General features: G+C 36.2%; 1 non-coding gene across 1 annotated transcript; it reads left to right on the top strand.

Moving 5' to 3' along the window:
* The first annotated feature begins 956 nt into the window (after nucleotides 1-956).
* On the top strand, nucleotides 957-1,063 carry LOC140870101 (small nucleolar RNA R71). Its single transcript, XR_012147081.1, has one exon. It is a non-coding gene; the product is annotated as a small nucleolar RNA R71 (small nucleolar RNA).
* Nucleotides 1,064-10,631: the final 9,568 nt, after the last annotated feature.

The raw sequence follows: 10,631 nt of genomic DNA, 5'->3' as shown, positions 1-10,631 counted from the left end.
GTGCATCGGCAAAGGGAATATTAATATTAAATTTCTTGAATACTTCTAGGAATTTTCCAAACTGAGAATCTAGTTTTGCCTTCTTCAGGGCTGCAGGAAAAGGTGGTGGCACAACAATTTTTGCTTGTGAAGTGGGTTAAAGTGTTGGGATAGATGACTTACCTGCAATTCTTGTTGACGTAGCCAATTCTGGCTCTTTCTCGACCTGTGGTGCAGGCTCTACTGTCTTCCCACTCCTCAGTTCAATTGCTTTTACCTGCTACTTTGGATTCTTCTCCGTGTCACTCGGCAAGGTACCCTGATCTCTGCTGGAAATTGTTTTGGCCAATTGCCCTATCTGATTCTCCAGATTCTTTATTGAAGCATCTTGATTCTGCATCCGGGTTTCAGTAGATGATATGAATTGCTGCATCATCTGCTCTAAACTCGATTTCCTTTCTTGAGGCTGTCTGCCGTAGTTTTGATTCCCATATGGCTTATTGTTTTGTCCACTCCACGAGAAATTTGGATGTTGTCTCCACCCTGGATTATAGGAGTTCGAGAATGGGTCATTCCTTGGGCGATTTTGATTCCCCATGTGACTTGCCATAACTCCCTCTAGTTGAGAAAATGTTTGACATTCTTTCATGAAATGTTCTGCACCACATTTTTCACACCACACTTCTTGAACTCGCATCACAGAGTTTCCTATACTCAGTTCCTCAATTCTCTTGTTCATGAATTCAAGTTGAGCAGCCACTGATGTGAATGCATCAACCTGATGAATCCCATTAGATTTTCGAGCTGCACTCCTTTCAGATAAAGGGTGATAGCTACTAGATGTCATTTCCTCAATTAATTCATAACCATCCTCTGACGATTTTCGCAGTAAATTTCCACCTGCAGCTGCATCTAACATGGTACGATTAGAGTGAGAAAGACCATAATAAAAAGTTTGTACCACAAGACCGTCTGGTAATTGGTGGTGTGGACATATCCTCAGTAGATCTTTGCAGTGCTCCCATGCTTCATAAAATGTTTCCTGTTCTCCTTGGGAAAAAGTTGTGATGTCAGCTCTTAGTTTCATTGACTTAGATGGTGGAAAGTATTTGGTGAGGAAAGATTTCGCCAGATCATCCCATGTCATTATGGAACCTGCAGGTAAATTTGTCAGCCATGCTTTCGCCTTATCTCGTAGTGAAAAAGGGAATAAACGCAAACGAATAGCGTCATCAGAAACTCCCTGTATCTTGAATGTATCACAAATTTCCAGAAAATTTGTGAGGTGCACATATGGTTCATCAATGACAGTACCGCCAAATTGAAGTGTGTTATGAATCATTTGAAGAATAGCAGGTTTTATCTCAAAGTGATTTGCCGCTACAGTTGGCCTGATGATGCTTGGTCTAGAACTTTCGATGTTCGGTAAGGCGAGATCCAACATGGATCTGTAAACTGGTTGTTCTTGTTCTTCTTCCATTTCTTCTTGTTGTTGTCTTCTTCTTCTGTGAAAAGTTCTCTCGATTTTTGGATCAAAAGGCACTAGTTCTTCAGATGAGTGTCGCATGCACTGCAAGAGAATCCTGCAGTTCACAGATGGAAAAGAGTGATTAAAATTGTAATAGAGAAAAACCAAATAAAACAAATTAAAATCTCAATAGTCCCCGACAACGGCGCCAAAAACTTGATCGACGGAATACTAACACTTAAATTTGCTCTAAAAATTTCTCAATTCCAGTCGAAATAATCGCAAGTGCACGATTCAAGTTATAATAAGATGTACTGAGTACGAGTATCATCCTCAGGGACCAAACAATAATAATTTGTTTCTTTGATTTTTAACTACACAAAGTATCGAAAATTTGATTTTGGATTCTATCTAACATTTAACACTAAGAACTCAATGTAAATAAATCTAAGTTTCACAACCACGAAACCAATTTGCACCACTAAAAGAAATAACAATTTGAAAAGATTTTGTTGGAATTTCGGTTCACCTTCCCCCTAATTAAACTAGATGATTAAAACTTAATAAATGCGCATAAGTTTGACAGAAATCCCTGTAACATTGACACTCTCTCTCGAGGTTATGCCAAACTAATCAAATCAGTGAAACAATTAAATCTCTATAATTATTTATCACGACCGATTGCTTTGCGTTCTATGAGTTCTACAGCTTTCAACCTGGTGGTCTATGGCTATCAACATGTACTAAATACCATATCTCTATGCATATTTTAAGTTCATGGATTCTATCATTCGTCCTAATTATGAACCTATCTCTCGGCAAAAATTCACAATTTACGAATCTATGTTAAGGGTAGCTAATCATCAACATAGAGAAAAACACATGATCAAATTAATTATAAACATAAATCAAATCTCAATACGTCCGGTGATTCAATCACACTACACTGTTTTGGGGTTCGGATCCCCATGATTCCAACAAAATAAAAGTTTAGCTACTGAACGGCATTACAAAATTCAATCTAAAAAAAAAATGTTTAACATAAAAATTCAGAAAAGATGAAGAGAAAAACTCCCAACGAAGATGAGAAATCATCAATATTCAGAGCCGCCTCCTCCTGTGTCTATGCGTGTGTCCAACCCTCAAAACCGTTTAATAACATCCTATTTATATGGCCCAAGAGTCCTCGTCAAACCAATTACCCGATATAAAATATTTCCCAAAATTACGTGCAGGCGCCCGAGCGGTAGAAAAGAGCCGCCCGGGCGCCTAAGCTCTGCCTCGAGGGTTTTTCTTCAAACGGGAGTGTGCTCGGGCGATAGAAAAGTACCGCCCGAGCGCCTTGTCTCTTTCCAGAAATATAAAGTCCTTCTCTTGCTTTCCTCACGGCCATGCGTGCAACGCCTTCTCACTATAAATTAGCATTTCCTAGTGATTTTCTGCAGTATAAATAAATAAACCAGAGGAGTGACTACAAACACAATAAAACAAAAAAAACAGAACAAGAATGGTAAGGAACAGACACAACATAAACGAAACGAATGCAAAACAAACACAAAACATGCAAAATAACGCACAAAAACGACTCCTATCAGTAGGGCAAGTCCAAGAGTGCTTTTTGTACTACATAAAGGTGCTAGTTTAAGTATTAAAACTTTAGCTTGTAGAATTGTCCCTATTTTAAATTTCTAAGTCTAGAATATTTAAATTTAAATGCCGAGAATAAAATTTCACTTGTCCGGGTTCAAAGAGGCTAATTTGGGAAATTTAAAGAATTACGCGCGAAAATGCGCTTACGCGATTTTTCTTGAATGAAAAATCTAAAATAAAGATATTATTTTATTTTCGTCACCTCTCAAGAAATTTAGGTCACCTAAATTTAAAATGAAGGATTTTTCCGCCGTGTTTGCCTTTGCCGCGCGCCGAAGACGGGAGTCACCAATACAAGAAATTTAATCAATTAAATTTTTAATATCATACAAATAAATTCTAAGGAGATTTAAATCATTTAAATTACCATGAGTTTTAGAAGTTAAACATTAAGACTAATTTATGCATGGAATTTAATTTATAGAATTTAGGGTTCACAAAAGCAAATAAACGTTTGAAGGAATTTAAATACTAACATAGAAATTAAAATCAATACTATAGTTGTTTTGATGTCACAATGTTAAATAAAATATTTAAATAATAAACTGGGCTATTAAAATAATTTAAATAAACAAAATGATTGTTTAAAAGTTATTTAAATAAAATACACAAGCGGAATAAAAATCTTTAAAACGACTTGGACAATTGAAAGCATTTAAATATATAAGCTAGAAATTTAAAATGATTTAAAATAACTAACCGCTAAACGTAAGTTATTTAAAACAAATAAGTTGGATCATCCAAAAATATTTAAATAAATAAGCTTAACAGTTAAAATCATTTAAATAACTATCCAATAAACTTAAATCATTTTAAATAAATGAGTGGGATAGTTAGGATCATTTAAACGAATAAACTAAATGATTAAAATCATTTAATTAGGGAAACTTAAACCTTTAAAATATTTAAAATAAATAAGTTGTACAATAAAAATCATTTTGCCAATTAAACTTAAGCAATTAAAAGTATTAATTAAATAGTTAGTACAATAAAAATATTTAAATAAATAATTAATATTTCATTAACAAATATTTAAGATAAATAATTTTAAATCGATTAAACTTAAAAATAATAATCCTAATTTTTATTTAATTTAATGCATGCTATTTAATAGATTGGATTTTAGGTGCTACAATTTCTTCCCTCCTTAAATGGAATTTCGTCCTTGAAATTCAAAACTTACTAACCAGGTTCGAATATCTTAGACCATAATAACACTAAATCTTCTTACCTCGCACCCACAAGAGTTGACACTAATTAGCTTTCATTGCGCACTCTGATACTTATTAATATCTATATATCACCAAGGGTTTGGCTAACTCTCACTGTCCTATAAATTCCTAGTTCTTATTTGCTATCGAGTGATTTTATTCAAGTTTAAATTTTATCACTGCACCAAATTACTTTGATCTAAATTGCAACCTACGAACGTCATCCTATTGCAACTCATAAGTTCCACAACCTACAAATTCTTAGATCTTTAAGTTATTGCACAACTTACATTTCTCTAACCTTATATCCTTCGTTATTGATCAATTATGCCCCACATAACCAATAAATAATTTATGTCGACCTCGACCATAACTTAAAAACTTTTTAACAACAAAGCTATGCTTAATGTCTATTTACCAATTAAACTTAACTCATATAATATACAACTTGAGATCTTAAGAAAATCACAAGTTCACAAAATACTTAGCAACTAACACTTAACTTTTCTAAATAGGATAGCTAAAGGTCTATTCAATTCTAACTCGTTAGACCTCAAGATATGAGGTAGATTTGACCCATTTCTAAATATAAAAAAATAAAATTTAACAATCCTTGATAAGAAAATATAACCATAAAATGCACTGTTGTTCAGTCCCAAGTTAATAACCGATAACATATAGAATCCAAATAGGTGACTAAACAGATCCCAATTATCCACTCACCAATATATACGTTCATCTCTAGCATCTTTGATTTTACCGAAAGTTCAACTCTTGATTAAAATTTTCCAACAGATTTATCCACCTTTTCTATCCTAGACGCAACAACTAAGAAATCCATAATTACACTTCAAGCGAAAGTATACAATGAGCTATATATTAATCGCTTAGGGAACTAGATCGTCTCTAAGTACCAAATAATTCTCACGTATCGCCTGAAGACATATCTCAAATCCCTAGTTCAACTTGACAGCAAGTATGAAAATCAAAAAATTTCTAAATTATTATATGTACAACCTGAATTCATAATTCAAGAACTTAGTATATAGTTGGACACCTCGAAGAGCTTGTAACCTGATCGAAAAGACTTTCTAATAGATCCTCGAGTACCTTAGTATTTTTCCAATAAATAAATCTACAACTTATCCAGAAAAACTACCTGAATGTTCTATTCAGCATTCTATTCCCATAGTTGGTGCATTAGTCTTACCGGTCGACAATCACAAAGTCTTAGAATGCAAATGTAAAGTACTCGAAAGTATTCTAGGGACAGCTCTATTTCCTATCTCGCAAATGTTCACCCATTCAGCTCACCAAAATCATTTATTTACTCTTAACGATCCTATTTAAAATTTGAAACAACCCATTCAATTAATTTACTACCTAGCAGTCTACTCGCTAGAACTAGATATAATTGATAGTCGTCACTCCTAGGATCACAACAATAACTTAGGATTTTATCTAGTATAAATGCTAAATTCCAACAGTCTAAACGCTTACTAAGCGGCTACGAGCCAATTCTCTACACAAGAATTTGAAATAATAATTGAAATTATGATCCACCCAAATCCTCATCATGATGGATCTTGAAAGGAAACAAACATAGATGTAATGCTGCTTAATGTGAAATGAAATAATGCAAGCATTACAAACAAATGAGCTAAAAATAAAATTCTAGATAAGTGAAAACAACTCACTCATAATTCAATTCTAGGGGTGAATGAATAATAATGGAGGCTCCATGAATAATGAACATGGGCCAACAAGATCCAGATCTCGTAATCATTCATCCGTGGGTAATGAAATGATGCTCAAACAATCAAAGCACAATTAAGAGAAATCGATGTGACTTCAGTCAAAAGAAGTCCACAAAAGTTAATAAACAGGGAAAACAACGGTCTCAAATTAAAATCAGATGTCAGTCACACAACATGAGTAGATTACCAAAAAGAAAGACAGTGAATCTTACTCACATCAACATGTGGCTCTAGTACCGAATAAAATTTCAAAAAGTGTGAAACATTAACAAGATTTTACTAAGAAGTTCAATCAATGCCAAAGTGGCAGAATTCAACTCTGATTAATGTCATACGAATCCATAAATGAACAAAGGGTAAGCAAAGAAATTTTGATACAAGCACGATTGAAGAATAAGAAAATAATAATAGGAATAATAGTTCACAAAATTGAAAGGCTCATAGTAACCGACTCACTAATCCTCGAAATCATATTTGCCCAAATAACAAAAGGAAACTCAAACTATCCATAATAATATAAAACAAAGTACGCATCCCAAGTCTTCACACGAGTTCGATTCATAAACTTAATACATCTATCAATTTCTAATCAAACTATTCACTTAGTTTAATCCGACTAAATCTCATCCCTAAGAGAATAAATTACGACAAGGACAGATCAATTATACCTCCTAATACGCAAGTTTAATATTTCCGACAAATTCATACAATCTCACCAAATATTGTTAACACAACCTAATAACTCAAACAACATCCACGAACTGTCCAAAACTAGAAGGAGTATTATTACACCAACTCCGTTTAACTTGAAAATGCATGCTATAAAAATAAACATTTGAATGGTACACTTTGAACTACTAAAACAAATTTTTAAACGAAAAATAAACACTAAACTACGCACTTAAACAAATTAAACATCTAGTTTTGAAAATATTTTTAAAAAGGATGACATCAAAACATTTAAAGTATAAATTCAGGTATGACTAACATATAAAATTCTTTAAAAACTTACAGACTTTGAGGCGAGATCTCCCGAGTCCCAACGTTTGAAGGTAGGAACATCCCAAGCCCAATGACCGTGCTCTGATACCAACTGAAACGATCCTAACTTCTAACTTTTAAATAAATAAAGAAAATACGAAAAATTTTAAAAAAATTCGGCATGTCCTATTTGTTTGAATAATAACCCACCTGTCTAAAACAACAGTTTAAAATAAACCTCAACCCGAGGTAAACATCCCACAAGGCATACATGAACAGTAATTTGTTTGACGCCAGACGAAAGGAAAAAAAATATAAAGTGTCTACATTCCAACATAATTGCAGGGAATAACACATCCTGCTACTGAAAAGAAAACGACATACGACAGTGTATATTTATTACAATGACATAATGCGGAAAGAAAAGAGCGGCAACGGTCAGGGCGTGCCACCGAACACCTACGGACCCTGGAAATCCTTCCCCGCAGCCTCGTCTGCATACTCACCTGCACCAAGCATAGTAGTGAGCTTAAAAGCCCAGCAAGATTTAAATAATATAGAAAGGGTTCAAAATAATGCATAATACTAAAAATAGTACTCCATACACTTATAACCTCACACGAAAAGGAAAAAGTCAAAACATGCCCGAAGTAAGAACAATAGCAATATGCGTTGAAAAACACATCCATGAATCATTCATCATTTACTTTTACTTTTGAATTTGGATCCTCGATTGTGACTATGATTTTGATCGATCAATGGCTGCAGTATACTATGCCGGCAAGGATGCCGAGATTAATCTCGTAGCCACATTGCCCATTTTCATTCTTTTTGGTAGGGGAGCCGAGATGAATTCCCGGCCGCTTACTACATGTCTCATTTGGTAGGGGAGCTCAAATGTCTCCCAGCCGCTTACTACACGTCTCATTTTGGCAAGTGAGCCAGGGCATCCCCCGACCGACATTGCACGTACAAGTCACAACCAACTTACTTCATTCTTTAAATTTTCCTTTCATTCATCATTTCCTCATTTCAACATTTATATTTACAAGCATTCTTTAAATAAAACTTCGGGACTAGAATATAAATGAATTTGAAGTCACACACACGAATAAATGGGCGTTGAATAATTTAAATGACAAAAACTTAAAAGATGGCATGACGTGAATTTTATGGATGATTGGAGTGTAGGGGAGAACTCTCACCTTAATGGCTTTTCTCTTTCCACTTAAGTTTACGCTCACAAGGGCCTAACTCGAGCGGTTAACCCATAAAATCCATAACTCATCCTATTAAAATTCAAAAGACTTCCCGTTTGAACCGACACCTCAAAAACACCTTACATTTTTATAATGGCCCAAACAAACCCAACAATCTAGACCCCCGGACAGCCCATAGTCAATAGAAAAATCTGCTGACGACACACCAACTTAAAACGTACATAACTTAATTGATTCTTATACAAAATATGCCCAATTTACATCGACACGATCCTAACATCACATACATTAAGAAAATCAGAGGTAACCCCTGTCCAGACCTCAGAAACAAACCCTATCAGACCCATTTTTCTGAGGCAAGACTCGATGGAAAAAAAATTCTGTTTTGGACAACTTACAACTATGGACTCCTGAGCTCATCCCTCAACCTATGGAACCTCAAAAACCCATGAGAACAACTAGTAAACATTCCTAGGTGACCAGCTAGGGCCCTTGGACTAGGCTCTAGCCCGACACTACCTTACTTCTCCCTTTTGCCCAAACCGCTAGCCCGATGACTTCAAAACTCTACTAACCAACACACAACCTAATTACTCCATGAACAGCCCTATAACTCAACTCTAACACATCCAAATACACATGCTTCACCCCAAATAACATACCAAGGCAGCCCCTCCACTCCTTCCATCCATTAATACAAAATATTTCAATCCAACGCCGCAAACTCGATTCAATTTACAACATTTCAAAGAATAAGTGCAATGTAACTGTAGTAGCCCGTAACCAAAATCAGTAATTAAGGAATTAATCATAATTACTTGAATAGAGTTCGGAGGCTCCGAAGGTAGGTTCGGAAGTTCCGAACAGGATCGGAAGCTCCGATGCAGGATCGGAAGCTCCGATCATATTACGTCAAGCATGACGATTGGCTAGATCGGAAGCTCCAATCGGGATCGGAAGCTCCGATCGCCCTATCCGAATTCAACCAGTGATATTTTGACACGTGGCAGATCAGGATATTTGGAAGCTCCGATAGCAGGATCGGACATTCCGATCGAGGTTCGGATGTTCCGATCGAGGATCGGAAGTTCCGATCGTTCTATAAATAGAGGGCCGAGGCTTCATTTCCAATTGCCAATTCCGAGTATTTCCCTCTCCTTTCTAGTCTATTCGAGTTGTTCTAGCCTTCCTAGGCTTGACCCGGCGGTCGGCGAGGCGTTCGAAAGTCGTAGCAGAGTTGTGCCCAAGTTCTGGAGGCATCGACATCAAAGGGCTAACGACGGACGAAGATATAGCTTTTGCTTCCTATAAATATTTAGGAGTATGAAATAGCTTAGTTAAGGCTTTTAGAGCGCTTTAATGATAGTAGTATCATTTGGCAGTGTAGAGAAGACTATAGGCATGGACCTAGAGTTGGTAGAGCTTGCACTGATTTGAGGTACGGAAGTACTGTTCGAGATATCCTGACTGAGTATGCATGTATTATGTGACTGCATGATTTATATTTTATTGATTTATGCTGCATTCATTTGCATACTGAGCTATCTCCTTCGAGATGTCTATTAATAGGGTTTTTCCCTATCCTGTTAGTGGTTGGACTTCCATCGATTTGGGTCCGGCATATCCACTTGTATTATGGTATGGGAGCCACCTCCTGAAGCAACGGCACAACGTGCTACATACCAGGGCCCGGTCTGTCTCTGTTATCTGATCCTTGACCTCGAGTTTATAGGGAGTTCACTTTGCATGCATGTATACTCATACTCTCGTACTGAGCGTTTTATGCTCACGTCTCGTACTCTATGTTTCTGGACACCCTATTCCATGGGGCAGGTTTGCGATTGGACGAGGAGGGTGGATCCAGGAGGGGCTAGTCAGTGATTGACCAGCTGGAACTTCGTCTAGGTTTTATTTCTATTGTTTTGAGGTTGATACAGCTATTCAATTTGGTTGTATATTATTTGGATAAATTATAGATTCCTTTACTTGGGATTGTATAATGTTTATGGTTTCCGCAGTTTTATTCTGATATCTGTTTAATTAAGTTAATTGCATGCCTAAGTTCTGTTTATTAGGTGATTCGGGTAAGGGTCACTACATTTATGGTATCAGAGAATGCATAGTATTCTTGGGATTTAGACTCTGCATAAGGTAACCGTGAGGTATTTTTGTAGATGGCAGATCGTGACGACCGGAGTTCTCATGGCAGTATTGGTGGGCGTTGGGGTAATGCCGACCGGGAGCCTCATCGAGAACGACGTCATCGTCATCATTAAGACGAGCGTTTCACTGTGCGTCGATTCTTAGCTATGGGTCCTAAGCCCTTAGTTGGAGGTGAGTCTCCGAAGGATGCGGAAAATTGGTT

Source organism: Henckelia pumila, chromosome 4 (genome assembly GCF_033568475.1).
Source record: "Henckelia pumila isolate YLH828 chromosome 4, ASM3356847v2, whole genome shotgun sequence".
Classification (NCBI taxonomy): domain Eukaryota; kingdom Viridiplantae; phylum Streptophyta; class Magnoliopsida; order Lamiales; family Gesneriaceae; genus Henckelia; species Henckelia pumila.
The sequence above is the reverse complement of the archived record's forward strand: the minus strand, read 5'-3'. Positions and strand labels throughout refer to the sequence as shown.